Raw genomic sequence first — 12,501 nt, forward strand, 5'->3', positions numbered from 1 at the left:
TGCAAACTAAACAGATTTCTTATATATAACCAGATAGAAGATATACAACAGCAAGAAAAATAAAAAAACTTAAATACATAAAAATTTAATCACAAAAATATTAAAAATGCTATTAGACACCCCAAAAGAGATTTGAACAAATGAAAAGGTAAAATTTTCCATATTCTTGTTAGAAAGACACACACCATAAAGCTATTCTCCTACAAAGAAAATACTAATGGCAAGCTGCATCAATGTGATAGAAGTTAATCATGGTGGAGGTCGGGGAGGAGGATATTAACTTAAAAGGAAATGAGAAAACTTTCTGGGGGATGATAATGTTCTAGATCTTGATATGGGTGTTACACAAGTGTATACATAGGCCAACTTTCATTGGGCTGTAAATTTAAGGTTTGTGAATCTTTCTGTATGTAAATTTTACTTCAAAATAAAAAGTTAAGTGATCCTAACAGAAATGGCAACCAGACTGAATAAATTGATTCTAAAAGTTTATATAAAATAAGCAAGTTAGAAGAGTCTGAAAGAGAAGAGAAATAAAAGAGAATTAGTCCTAATAGAAACACAGCATAAAATATAATAATTAAAACAGGATTGGTTGGTTCCCAAATGGGCAGATGGATCAGTGGACCAGAAATGGTCCCAAATACACATAAAAATTCAGTAAAACATAAAGGTGGCATTTCCAATCTGTAAGACAAAAATGGATTATTCAATAAATAATGTTGGGATCAACTAGCTGATCCCCGAGAGGAAAAAATAAGATTGGATTCATACATTATATCTTACCCTGGAATAAATTCCAAATAAGTAAAAGAATTAAAGCTACTAAAAGATAGCCCTGGATGGTGTGGCTCAGTTGGTTGGAGTGTTGTCCCATAGCTGAAGGGCTACAGGTTTGAGTCCCATCTGGGTGTGTACAGTCCCTGCTCGGGGAGACAGCCAATAGATGCTTCTCTCTCGCATTAATGTTTCTCTCTCCCCCTTCCTCTCTCTAAAAAACGATAAAAGAAATGTCCTTGGGTAAGGACAAAAATAAAATAAAATACAAAAAGAGAGAACAACAATCCATAAAAATACTAGAGAAACAACATTTGAGAGTTTTCTTTTTTAGATTTTATTTATTTATTTTTAGAGAGGGGTTAGGGAGGGAGAAAGAGAGGGAGAGAAACATCAATGTGAGAGAGACACATCAATAAGGTGCCTCTTGAACACCCCCAACTGGTGGGCCAACCAGCAACCCAGGCATGTGCCCTGACTGGGAATCAAACCTGTGACTCTTTGGTTCACAGGCTAGCACTCACTCCCCTGAGTCACACCAGCCAGGGCCATTTGAGAATTTTTATATAATCCTGAAGTAGGGAAAGACTTTCAAACCATGGCATGTAACTCAGAAGTCAGTAAAGATTGGTAAGTTTACTGAAAAACAAAACAAAACAAAACATCATGACAAACCATGATAAAAATTTAAAAGCAAACAACAAATTGGGAAAAATACTTCCAAAAAGTAGTACAGTTATTTTCCCTAATATAAAAATAAGTCCTACAAACCTAAGAAAAACTAACAAAGAGATAGAAAACCAGACAAAGATACGAAGAATTCACATTAAAAATATAAAGAGCCCTTAAAAGACAAAAGATGTTTAATCTCACTCATAATGGCGATGAGGAAAGAAGCAAGCATCCTTATACAGGGCTGGTGAATGTACACCACTTTGGCAATATCTAACAAAATTATATGTGCATATAAATTATGTCCTAGTAAATCCATTTCTGGTAATGTATACATTTCTATACAACTATGAAATGACATTATGTACAAGATAATCCATTGCATCACAGCTCTTGATAGTAGAAACTGAAAACAATCTAAATTTACATCAAAAAGGGCTAGTCAAATAAAATGTTACACTTGTATAATATTATGGACTGAATTTTTGTGTCGTCCCGAAATTCATATGTTGAAGCCCTAATGCCTGGTAGGTGGACATGGGACTTTGGGAGATAATTCAGTTTACAAGAGGCCATAAAGATGGGGCCCATGAGATTAGTGTCATAAGACAAGGAAGAGAGAGAAGAGCACTCTCCATTGAGGACATGGTAAGTGACATCTGCAAGCCAAGAAAAGGCCTCACCAGGAACCAAATCTCTAGGCATCTTGATCTTGGACTTCTAGATCTGATCTTGGACCTCAAGACCTGTGAGAAATAAATGTCTGTTATTTAAACCACTCAGTCCATTGTATTTTGTTATAGTAGCCCAAGCTGACTAAGACAAATGGTATGCCATGAAGGTACTAAAAAAACCATGCTATTTATGTACTGATATGACTAATATATCATCATCTCTAAGCTATATGGTTAACTTAAAAACAAAAGGTTAAGGTAAGGTGCATGGTATGTAACAACTAAAATTAAAAAGGGAAGGGGAGGGGAGGGCAGAGGGCATATATTATATAGTATGTAAGACACACAATCCCTTGACTGGCAATCTGAACTACATACACCTCTGAAAAATAAGTTTTACTACAAATCCATTTGGTGTCAAAACCTGAGAAAAAAATCCATTAAGACTCTTTATGATATTTACTTAGTCTACTTATTGTACTATTTATAACACAGAAATACAGAAATATTAATGTGTTTGATTATGGGATGCTACGCTACTTCTAGCTTAGAGATTGTGTATAATATAGTAGGTGCATATATATTACCTTTCTATAATCACCACCCTCCCTTCCCAAAAAACAAAACTTAATTCTGAAATACATCTGGACCAAGGATTTTAAACAAGGAATTATATATCTATTTACTTGCACATACATAAACTATTTTTGGAAGGTGTCACAGAAACATAAAACCATTTTCATGTAGAGGAACTGGGTGGCTTCAGAGAGTGGAAACTTTTTATTGTCTTTTTAAATCTTTGGAATCTTGTACCAAAGTGAATACACCACTTAGTCGAAAGATAAATAAAATGGAAATACAATCAAATCACTAAAACTCTTTCACTCTCAACAGTAACAAAGCCTTTGGTTTTTGTTTGTTTCAACTATAAAGTGACCCTTTCTTAAGTTACAGGAAAAATCTATACAATGCTGGCTCTCCTTTATCTCACTTCTGGCTGACCCAAAAACATTTTCAGAGTTACCCTCTCAGGAGAAAGTCAGGAATGGTGAATTTCCACTCCCATTAATAGCTTTTAGACAATAGAAACATGGATTTTTTTATTTCATGCACCAAGCAAAGCGGGTGTTCTGGGCTGTTTTTCTTTTTTAGTGTCACCAGAAACATGTTGGGGCTTGGGCCTCTCAGCAACAGGACACAGTGAAGCCCACTCTTCTCAATATCAGAAGAAGGCATAAGAAAGTGCTACCAGCACAGGTCTAGTCTTAAGTGTTCAGAACTTCAATAAAGAGTTTGAGGACTCCAGTTAATACCTGAGGAGCATCTTCTCAACTATGTGCTTTTCATACACTTATTTTGATACCTTACTCTGTTCCAAAATAGATGTGAGGTGACTATAAGGTTCGCCTTTTCTTATTATTTAGACTAATCTGTACCACAATTCCAATTTTAAACAGAAATTAGAAGAGTAGACATTTTTTGTGGTTTCTCTAGTAAGTATAATTTAAAAGGAAGAGCTGTTTTTTTCTTTTCTAGGGCCTCCAGAAATATGTTGGGCTTGGGCATCTCAGTAATCAGAGATGGATAGTTTGGATGTCCCCAAATTCCACAATGTCCAGCTATCAGGACTGATGACTAAAGAAATTCCTAATAAAATGCCTAACAATATTTGGTTCATTTTGTTGGAACATAAATGCACTTAATGTCTGTCCTTTTCTCTTCAAATTATGCTCACTAAAAAGAGAGATTGACCTGCCCTCACTTCACTTAATACCTATTAATATTTAGTCTCAATGAATACTTCCTGTGCAAACCCAGCATCATTTCATAGTTGTCTCAAGAAGGAGCAAGAAATCTGATGTATTGCTATAATAGAAACACTGCACAAAAAACTTAAAAAAACATAAAAAAGATAACATTTCTACATGTTACCTCCCTCATTTTTCTAGACCTCTAGAAAATGCTTAATGAACTGGTGTTGTTACCAAGTCTCTGACATATTTGCAATCTTCACATAGAGTCAAAGATCCCAGTAAGATTGAATTTAAAAGATCTGAGACCATTCTGTTTTTTTTAAAAATGAGCACATGATAAAGCTATTCCCAGCTCCTGGTTTCCCATTCCTTTAGATATCTATCAAAATAAACTGAAGAAAGCTTAAACAATTCTCTACAATAGGGAGTGGTAAAGTGGCAACCCCCGCACCCCCCCCACAAAAAACACAAAACTTTGCATCAGAAAATGAGGCAAAAACATTTACTTTTAATACATGCTTTGGAACAGTCCCAATTTTTAAGGCAGAGAGGATCACTGGTCCAAATGTTAAGTCATTTCAGGCCATTCAGATTAGATGACATAATAAATTTTTTTTACTATTAATGAAGTTAGGATGTTATCTTTTTTTAAAGATATTTATTTATTTACTTGTTTATTTGTTTATTTATTTTTAGAGAGGGAAGGGAGGGAGATAGAGAGAGAAACATCAATGTGCGGTTGCTGGGAGTTATGGCCTGCAACCCAGGCATGTATCCTTGCTGGGAATTGAACCTGCGACACTTTGGTTCGCAGCCCGAGCTCAATCCACTGAGCTATGCCAGCCAGGGCTTAGATGACATAATAAAATTTTAAATAAAACTCCTCAAAGATGCAGAGGGAAACAATGGGCATATTCTGGAGAATGTGAATGTATACTGTATATCAAATTGGTTTTAAATTTACTTGGCATTTTCCATTTTTTCTAAGTTAAAAATAATAAGTGATACAAATAGCTAAAATTTCCTGAATCCTTACATCTACTGCTACAGGCATTGGACATGTAGAACCTTATTTAAACCTCACAGCCCTGTGAGGCTGATTATGTGCTATTATTATTCTCATTTGACAGATAACAAAACAGGTCAAAAGATGCCATGTAACCTAAACTAGCTTATGCCATATAGTTAGTTGGATATGGAGCATGGATTAGAACTCAAGGCTGACCCTAAAGCCCCATGCTAGCAACCACTTTTAAGTTTGGGCTCCTTAACTTTCTAAAGAATTGGCAGATTTTAACCAAAGAGTAACAGGATACACCATATATTTGTGCTATATTTGCTATAGTGTGATATAACCCACCACCTTGAAAAAGAATGGCAGCTAATAAGTTTTCTAAAAGGCCTTATCACACTCACATATAATTTTAAATACTAAATTTCAATGAATTTCAGCCTACCCAGAGATTTGTGGCAGATGTTTGTTTGGGAGAAGACCTCTCATAAATCTTTTAAAAGAACATAAATTTACTATTTCGCTATGCCTTAAGTCTCATCCCTGATCATAAGCTTCTTAAGGCTAATAAATTTTTCATTTTCACATCTTCTAAGTCTCTGACAGCAGAGTCTTGTTAGTAAACATAGAGCTGTGGAATGCATAAAATCTATCCATGGAAGAACTCCCAGCTTACAGTCAAGCTTTTTATTTGTTTTATAAGTATGAATATTACAGAAAATATCTGACTCAACAATTTACTCTGCTTCTAAAAATTACAAAGAGCCTAAGTCTCATTGCTATTCTTGACATGGGATTCTTGGATTATCACCTAATAAGGTTCTTTTTGTTCTAGCGTGTTTTCTGAAGAACCACCTATCTGGGGAACAATCTTTCCATTAAAAAAAAAAATCCAACAGTCTCAGAGTTCTAAACCCAAAAAGGTTTTAAACAACTTGTCAAAGGCTCTAGAGGTTGTTGATGACAAAGTCCAGATGATAGGTATGATTCCTATCTGCCGATTCCACCTACTGCCCTAAATGATACAGTAACTCTTATTTCAATTATTTCTGTAACCATTAGGTAGTAAAGCCTATTGACTCAGAACTCATTTCTGAAATCAAAGTTCAAGTTAATCTGCACTAGAGTAAGCTTCTAAATTTTCATCTAAGGAGCTAATGACTAAGACAATAAGCATCAGGATCACTGAAATAGGCCATATCTAAAGCTACGTGGCTACCAAGACTTCCCTGTACTACATGAATCAGAAAGGCTATTATCCATACCACTGACCAGACTAGAGGCCTCTAGAGAGTTGGCATCTTAATGTCAGATGTTACACTTCTACAGGTGCAATAAAGCATCTCATCTAGGTGACTGAAATATGTCAAAACTCAATTTAATGACAAAGGAGACTAACAAGAATTACAACTAAGACAATTTGACTGTAACTTAATTACTTCAAGTTGTTTCATTGAGCATTTAGTCTCCTTGCAAGGTCACTTCCATAATATTAGGTATTGAGCACATAGTTAAGATTCTGACCTTATTAATTATGGAATTTAGAATTTATTCTTAAACTAATTTCCTTTCAGAGTGGCCTTTCTCCCAAGATCTAACTCTACCTGGACACCTAAAGGAAGCCCTTTCCAAGCCCATTAATGGAATATACTTACTAAAAGAATTAGTGCTATCTTACTTTTAAACATTAGTTAGAGGGGAAAAGGGAATGACTGCTATAGGGTATGAGGATTTCTTCTTGGAGTGATGCAAATGTTCTGGAATCAGTAGTGATGTACACTCTAAAAGGATAAATTTTATGGTATGTAAATTATATTTCTACAATGCTGTAATTTTTAAAAACCCACAGAAAATAGAAACCAAAAAAACTCTGGTTTCACATGAAAGCCCGGCAGTGAGCTAAAGGATTTGTACCAATAACCCCTACTGGAATCTGACATACCTAACTAGGTAAAGTGATAAATAAGTTTGGTATTTCAAGATTCTCATCCATTATTTTAATAGAGTATCATTTTCTTAATTTGTTCTCTACATCAGATGATAAGCTCATCCCAAATTCTTTCATATCCAAAACAAATCATAAAATTAATTACATAGTGACTGGAAATTAAATGTAACTTGAACAACTTGATATTTTGAGTGTTAGGTTCAAATGCTTCACCAATAGCATTAATAAAAGAAAGAATTTAAAATTAACCATTTCTTAAGCCCTGACTGGCATAGCTCAGTGGATTAAGCATGGGCTGCAAACCAAATGGTCGCCAGTTCAATTCCCAGTCAGGGCACATGTCTGGGTTGCGGGTCAGGTCCCCAGTGGGGGCCACATGAGAGGCAACCACTCAATGATATTTCTCTCTCTCCCTCCCTTCCCCTCTCTAAAAATAAATGAATAAAATCTTAAAAAAAATAAAAATAAATAAAATAAACCATTTCTTTTTTTTTAAGATTTTTAAAGTTTATTTTGAGAGAGTGGGGAAGGGAGGGAGAAAGAGAGGGAGAGAAACATCAATGTGTGGTTGCCTCTCCCACGCCCCCAACTGGGGACCTGGCCCACAACCCAGGCATGTACCCTGACTGGGAATCAAACCAGTGACCTTTTGGTTCACAGGCTGGCACTCAATTCACTGAGCCACATCAGCCAGGGCGGAAGAATTTTAAATTAACCATTTCTAACACGGTATTGGAAATTAAACATTTCTAATAAAACTTCTACGCATCTTGTTTTCTTTGTTCTAAGTTTTCCACTTAAAGGAATCATCAGAAACTTTTCACATAATATTCACAAAAGGATAAATGCAACTATTTTAGACCCCTGTTGAAATACCACTGTGTGTGTGTTTGTGTGTGAAGGGGTGGGGAAAGAAGGGAGGGAGCGAGGGAGGGAGAGGGAGATAATATGTAGACACATTTTAGACAAAGTTTTATTTTAGGATAGTGAATGGTTTAAAAGTGATAGAAACATAACTGATACTGAAGTAATTCAAAAGCCACTACTGCCATGACAGATAATATATATGAACTGATTAGCCATTTGGAAGTGACAATTTGCATAAGGTTTCCAAAACTTTACATAGAACATTAAATTTTCTTTTTCTTAAAGATTTGATTTTAAATACTGTCAACTATAAAGAGCTTTTCACCCATCTGGCTTTTATTGAACACTTACTAATGTTTCAGGCTAGGGGCTGGAGACACATATTCAAGACAGGCATGTCTGTTGGGGACCTCCCTGACTGGTATCAGAAGCTGAAACCCCCGCCTAGGCTAAGGCTAAGGGAACGCCCTTGGAACCATAAGCCGGCAAGGAGACAAAAGCTTGTCTTCCTGGCAGGAATGCTGCTTCTGCTGCTTTATTCATAACTGAACCCCCAAAAGCTTGGTCGGTTAGCCAAAGACGGGTAAGATTCCCCACGGGGGGAACGACCTAAGCCAGGCACAATCACTTTTGGGAGGCCCCCCAAAAGAAGGACTTGGGGGGCTGCAGCAAAAGGGGGTGATGGACCCTCGCTCCTTGGCTTTGACAAAGTCTGAGTTCTCAGCGTCTGGGAGAAAATCTCCTTATCTCTTGGTTACCTAGTTCCCTTGCTCCACCTAAGCCTAAAACAATGACAGGGTGGTGCAGCTCGGTACTGAGAAGTGCGGATTCCCCAGGGTGATCAGGCCTAAGAAGGAACATGTAAATTACTGTGAAACCTTCTTTGTTTAGAATGCTCTCAGTTGAATGAGAAGGGTCTTAGAAGGAAGTTAGTTTGTTCCTCAGTCTTACAGCTCTTTGACCCCAACTCAATAGACCGGCAGAGTTCTTTGTTTTTTATAGTTCCTTACTTCCCCTAATGAGTACTGTACTTTACCTGAATTATTATGCAAAATGATCCCAATAAAAGCAGGTATGGACGGTAAATCAGCGCGCTCCCCACTGGGGGGGTGGCCATTTCGTCCCTACTTCCCCATAGAAACTAGTCTGTCTCTGTGCATGTGTTGTTTTTTCTCGCGTGTGTTTCGGCGAGCCATCCACAGCGTTCCGTGGTCACTGCTGGCCGGTGACCCACGCGCAACACATGTCCTTCAAGAAGTCCCATTTTGACTGTTTCCTTTTGTCAGGCACAGAACTAAATGTGTTCACTTACAGCATCTGACATCATAGGCTTAACCCACAGCAGGAAAATCTGAGATGAACATTATAGCAGACTATAAAGCTACAAGGCTGTAAGACTGAAAAATTAAATTTGGAAATAAATAAAAGCTGTTGTATATTTAGACCAAATCTAACTCTACTTTCAATATAACATTACACTAGAAGTTCTAGATCTATTACTAAAAGATAGTAAAATGACCCAGAATAAAACTATGTCTTCTTTAACACAAATCACTTATACAGGGTGGTCAAAAAGCAGGTTTACAGTTGCTCATATGGAAAATAATACAACTTAATTAATAAATAATACAAGAATAAACTCTACATTTTGCCTACTCAAAACTATAAACCTACTTGTGCCCTACTCTGTATAACACCTTATTTAAAAGTACATCTACTGTGTTAATGTATCACAGTCTTTTTACCCACTCATCTACTGATGGTCACTTGGGCTGCTTACAAACCATGGTCATTGTAAGTAATGATGCAACAAACACAGGGGTGCATCTTGCATATTCTTTCGAATTGCAATGGGATATTACTGGGCTGTAAAAAAGAAGGAACTCTTAGCTCTTGCGACAGCATGGATGGACCTGGAAAGCATTATGCTAAGTGAGATAAGCCAGTCAGAGAAAGACAAGTACCATATGATTTCACTTATACATGGAATCTAATGAATAAAATAAACTAATGAGCAAAATATAAATAAACTCATAGATACAGAGTACAGACTGACATCTGTCGGAGGGGAGGGGGTTTGCAGGGCTAGAATTAAAGGTGAAGAATTAAGGAAAAAAACCTTCATAGGCACAGACAACAGTATGGTGATTACTGAAGAGAAATTGGGGTGTGGGGAGGTAAAAGAGGGTAATGGGGGTTTAGATAAACAGTGATGGAAGGAGACTTGACTTGGGGTAGGAGAAAATATACACGTGATGTATTATAGAATTGTACACCTGAAACCTATATTATTTTATTAACCAAATTTTATAAATTTTATATAAATAAATTAAAATAATTTTTATAAAATAATTTATAAAATTTTAATTTTATAAATTAAATTTAAAACTAGGTACATCTATTGTATTTTAAATTAAATTTTCTATTAATTTAAATTTTCCATTAAAGGATTTTTTTACCCTCAAACTCTTGTGAACCCTGAAAAATAAAGATACTTACTAAGAAGGTCTCCTGGTGGCTAACTGGGCTCAAATTAAAAAAAGCAGAAGCCTAGCAGCCATTTCTGCACAGGGGCCTCTCATACAAACAGCACTTTGCAGAGAGCCCTCCCTCTGCACACTGCCTGCCTGCCTGCCGTGTACTTCTGCCATCTAAGCCTGGAATGCTATTCCAACAAACAGTACTGAGACTTTCCCCACCCTGCACAGCTCTCATCAATCAGAGTGGCTCTACTCTGACCAATCTGCACAGTTCCTTTTGGGCCTATCAAAGTGCCACGGTTCTGAGCCCTCATTTGCATGAGGATGGACCAATCAGGGACCAGAGGAGGAAACTTCTTTCCATATAACCCAGCTTCCCCCCTCGCTCAAGGTCAAGACTGAAGACTGTGTCTCTCTAGATGAGGTGACACTCTGAATGGGGAGCCCAGCAGACCATCAAGAAAGGGCCCTAGCCCCAGAGATGTTCTACAGCTGTGCTGTTTTTACAGCCCATTGTAACACTATTGAGTTGTTTGCACTCAATATATTGTTTCCTTCTTCAGTGCACCCCAAACTGAGGATTCTTGTTGGCATTTGAATTGGCACCAGGACCCATGGTTAAGAATCTCCATCAGGATACAGTACTGAACAGCTGCTGAATAAATGAATGAAAGAATGAATGAAACAGATGTTCTAACGGCCAAGAAGGTATTTGTTAAAACACAAGGGACTAACAGACCAGAATTCTACTGGAGAGATCAATGAATTTCAGAGGTAAAAATAGTAACTGGACATTATCCGTTATTAGGCACTCAGGATGTTAAGTTCACAGTAAAGCTCTGATAAAGAACTTTCAGAAATTAAAATGAAAAATGTTAATCAAAATACTTTAAAATGGACTTGGACCTACCACCTAAGGATTGGAAACACAAGAACAACACAAAGCGATGTGTGCGTCGGGGGGAGAGAAGGATGAAAAAGTCAAAAGGTCACCAGCATGTGACCCTCAAGGAAAATGCGCGCTGACCACTGAAGCTGCCCAAGCTTGATGATGAACACCTCCCGCCCAAGCCAAGGGCGCAGGCTTTCCCTCGCAGCCCAGGGCTGAAGGCCACCCCCGCCTTTTTCCGCGTCGCACTTACCCAGGACGTTACCACAAAGAAACCACGAAGAAACAAAACACGGTCCCCATGAATAGTGGGCAGGCGTAGGGACCGGGTGACCACACCGCAGGGGGTAGTAGCCAGGGCGCGGTGGGCCACCGAAGCTCCTCAATCCCCACCTTTGCCACAGTGTTTCAGAACTTGCCACCAACCTTCCCTCCCCCTACTCCACCGCTTCATCCCCCCCCCCACACCCAGCCCCTGGACGTGGTACCCGCGCGAAGACCGGTAGGCGGAGGTGTGGTGGCAGATTAGGGGCGAGTGGCCGGGACGTGCAGAGGTCCCACAGCCCCAGGCCAATCCCCCTCCTCCTGGGGTGCTATTGTTCCCGCGCAGCCCACGACCGCGCGTGCCCCACCCCCGCGCGCTCCCGCCCCCACTCCCCGGAGGGGGTCACCGCGGAGAAGGCGGCGGCAGAGGCGGCGGCACAATAACATAAACACGGTGGGGCCGACGGCCGACTGGTCCTTTGGCGTCCTCTGCACTTACCCGGCAGCACAGCAAACGGCAACAAGGAAGCCTGCCGGAAGGGGCTGGTGCCGTCCGGTTTGTTTCCGAGGCCGTTACCCGGCGGGACTCACTGCTTCGCTTTTCCGACCGCGTCGTCCGGCCTCGGCGGCTCCGCCGTGTAACAGGGACGCGGGCCGTCAACGCGCATGCCTAGCACGTCACCGCGCAGGGCACCGCCTCTGCGCCTCACCAGCCCGGGGGCCCGGATTGCGGGGGCGGGGCCCGGGCCCGTAGTCTGGGGGTGGGGCTACTTACGGGGCCGGGACGACTTGCGGAGGTCACCCGAAGGAGGAGCAGCGGTTGAGTCTCTGTGTGCTCCTAGTGGAGGGGCGTGACGGGGAAAGGGGGCGGGGCCCTGCTAACGGCGCTTGGTGGCGCGTAGCCTGCGGCTCTGTAAATGCCTGGGGGCGGTCTGCTAGTCTGAGCCAAAGCCCCAGGTGCTTTAGTGTCCAAGCTTTGGAGGGCAGGGGCGATGAAGGCAAACCCGCCCGAGGAGCAGGCACACACTTAAAAAAGAGCTCATTATATTGACCCACAAGTTACATTCTGAGAACACCTGCCGTGGACCAGCAAACCACAAGCAAATGAGTTCTCTTCAGGCACCTGTTAAAGCTGCTTCCGGTTTTCCCAAAGTCCACCTCCTA

General features: G+C 39.8%; 1 protein-coding gene across 3 annotated transcripts in view; it reads right to left on the bottom strand.

Annotated features, from left to right (window-relative positions):
- MAPK8 (mitogen-activated protein kinase 8) overlaps nucleotides 1–11,987 on the bottom strand; it is a 117,958-nt gene extending 105,971 nt beyond the window's left edge. For all 3 annotated transcript variants that reach the window (XM_045841976.1, XM_045841978.1, XM_045841979.1), the window contains exon 1: nucleotides 11,837–11,987. The gene's annotated coding sequence lies outside the window, so the exon portion shown is untranslated. The remainder of the gene's footprint in view (nucleotides 1–11,836) is intronic.
- Between the last annotated feature and the right edge of the window lie 514 nt (nucleotides 11,988–12,501).

Source organism: Phyllostomus hastatus, unplaced genomic scaffold, assembly GCF_019186645.2.
Source record: "Phyllostomus hastatus isolate PE091 unplaced genomic scaffold, TTU_PhHast_1.1 phas_contig_38, whole genome shotgun sequence".
Taxonomy (NCBI): domain Eukaryota; kingdom Metazoa; phylum Chordata; class Mammalia; order Chiroptera; family Phyllostomidae; genus Phyllostomus; species Phyllostomus hastatus.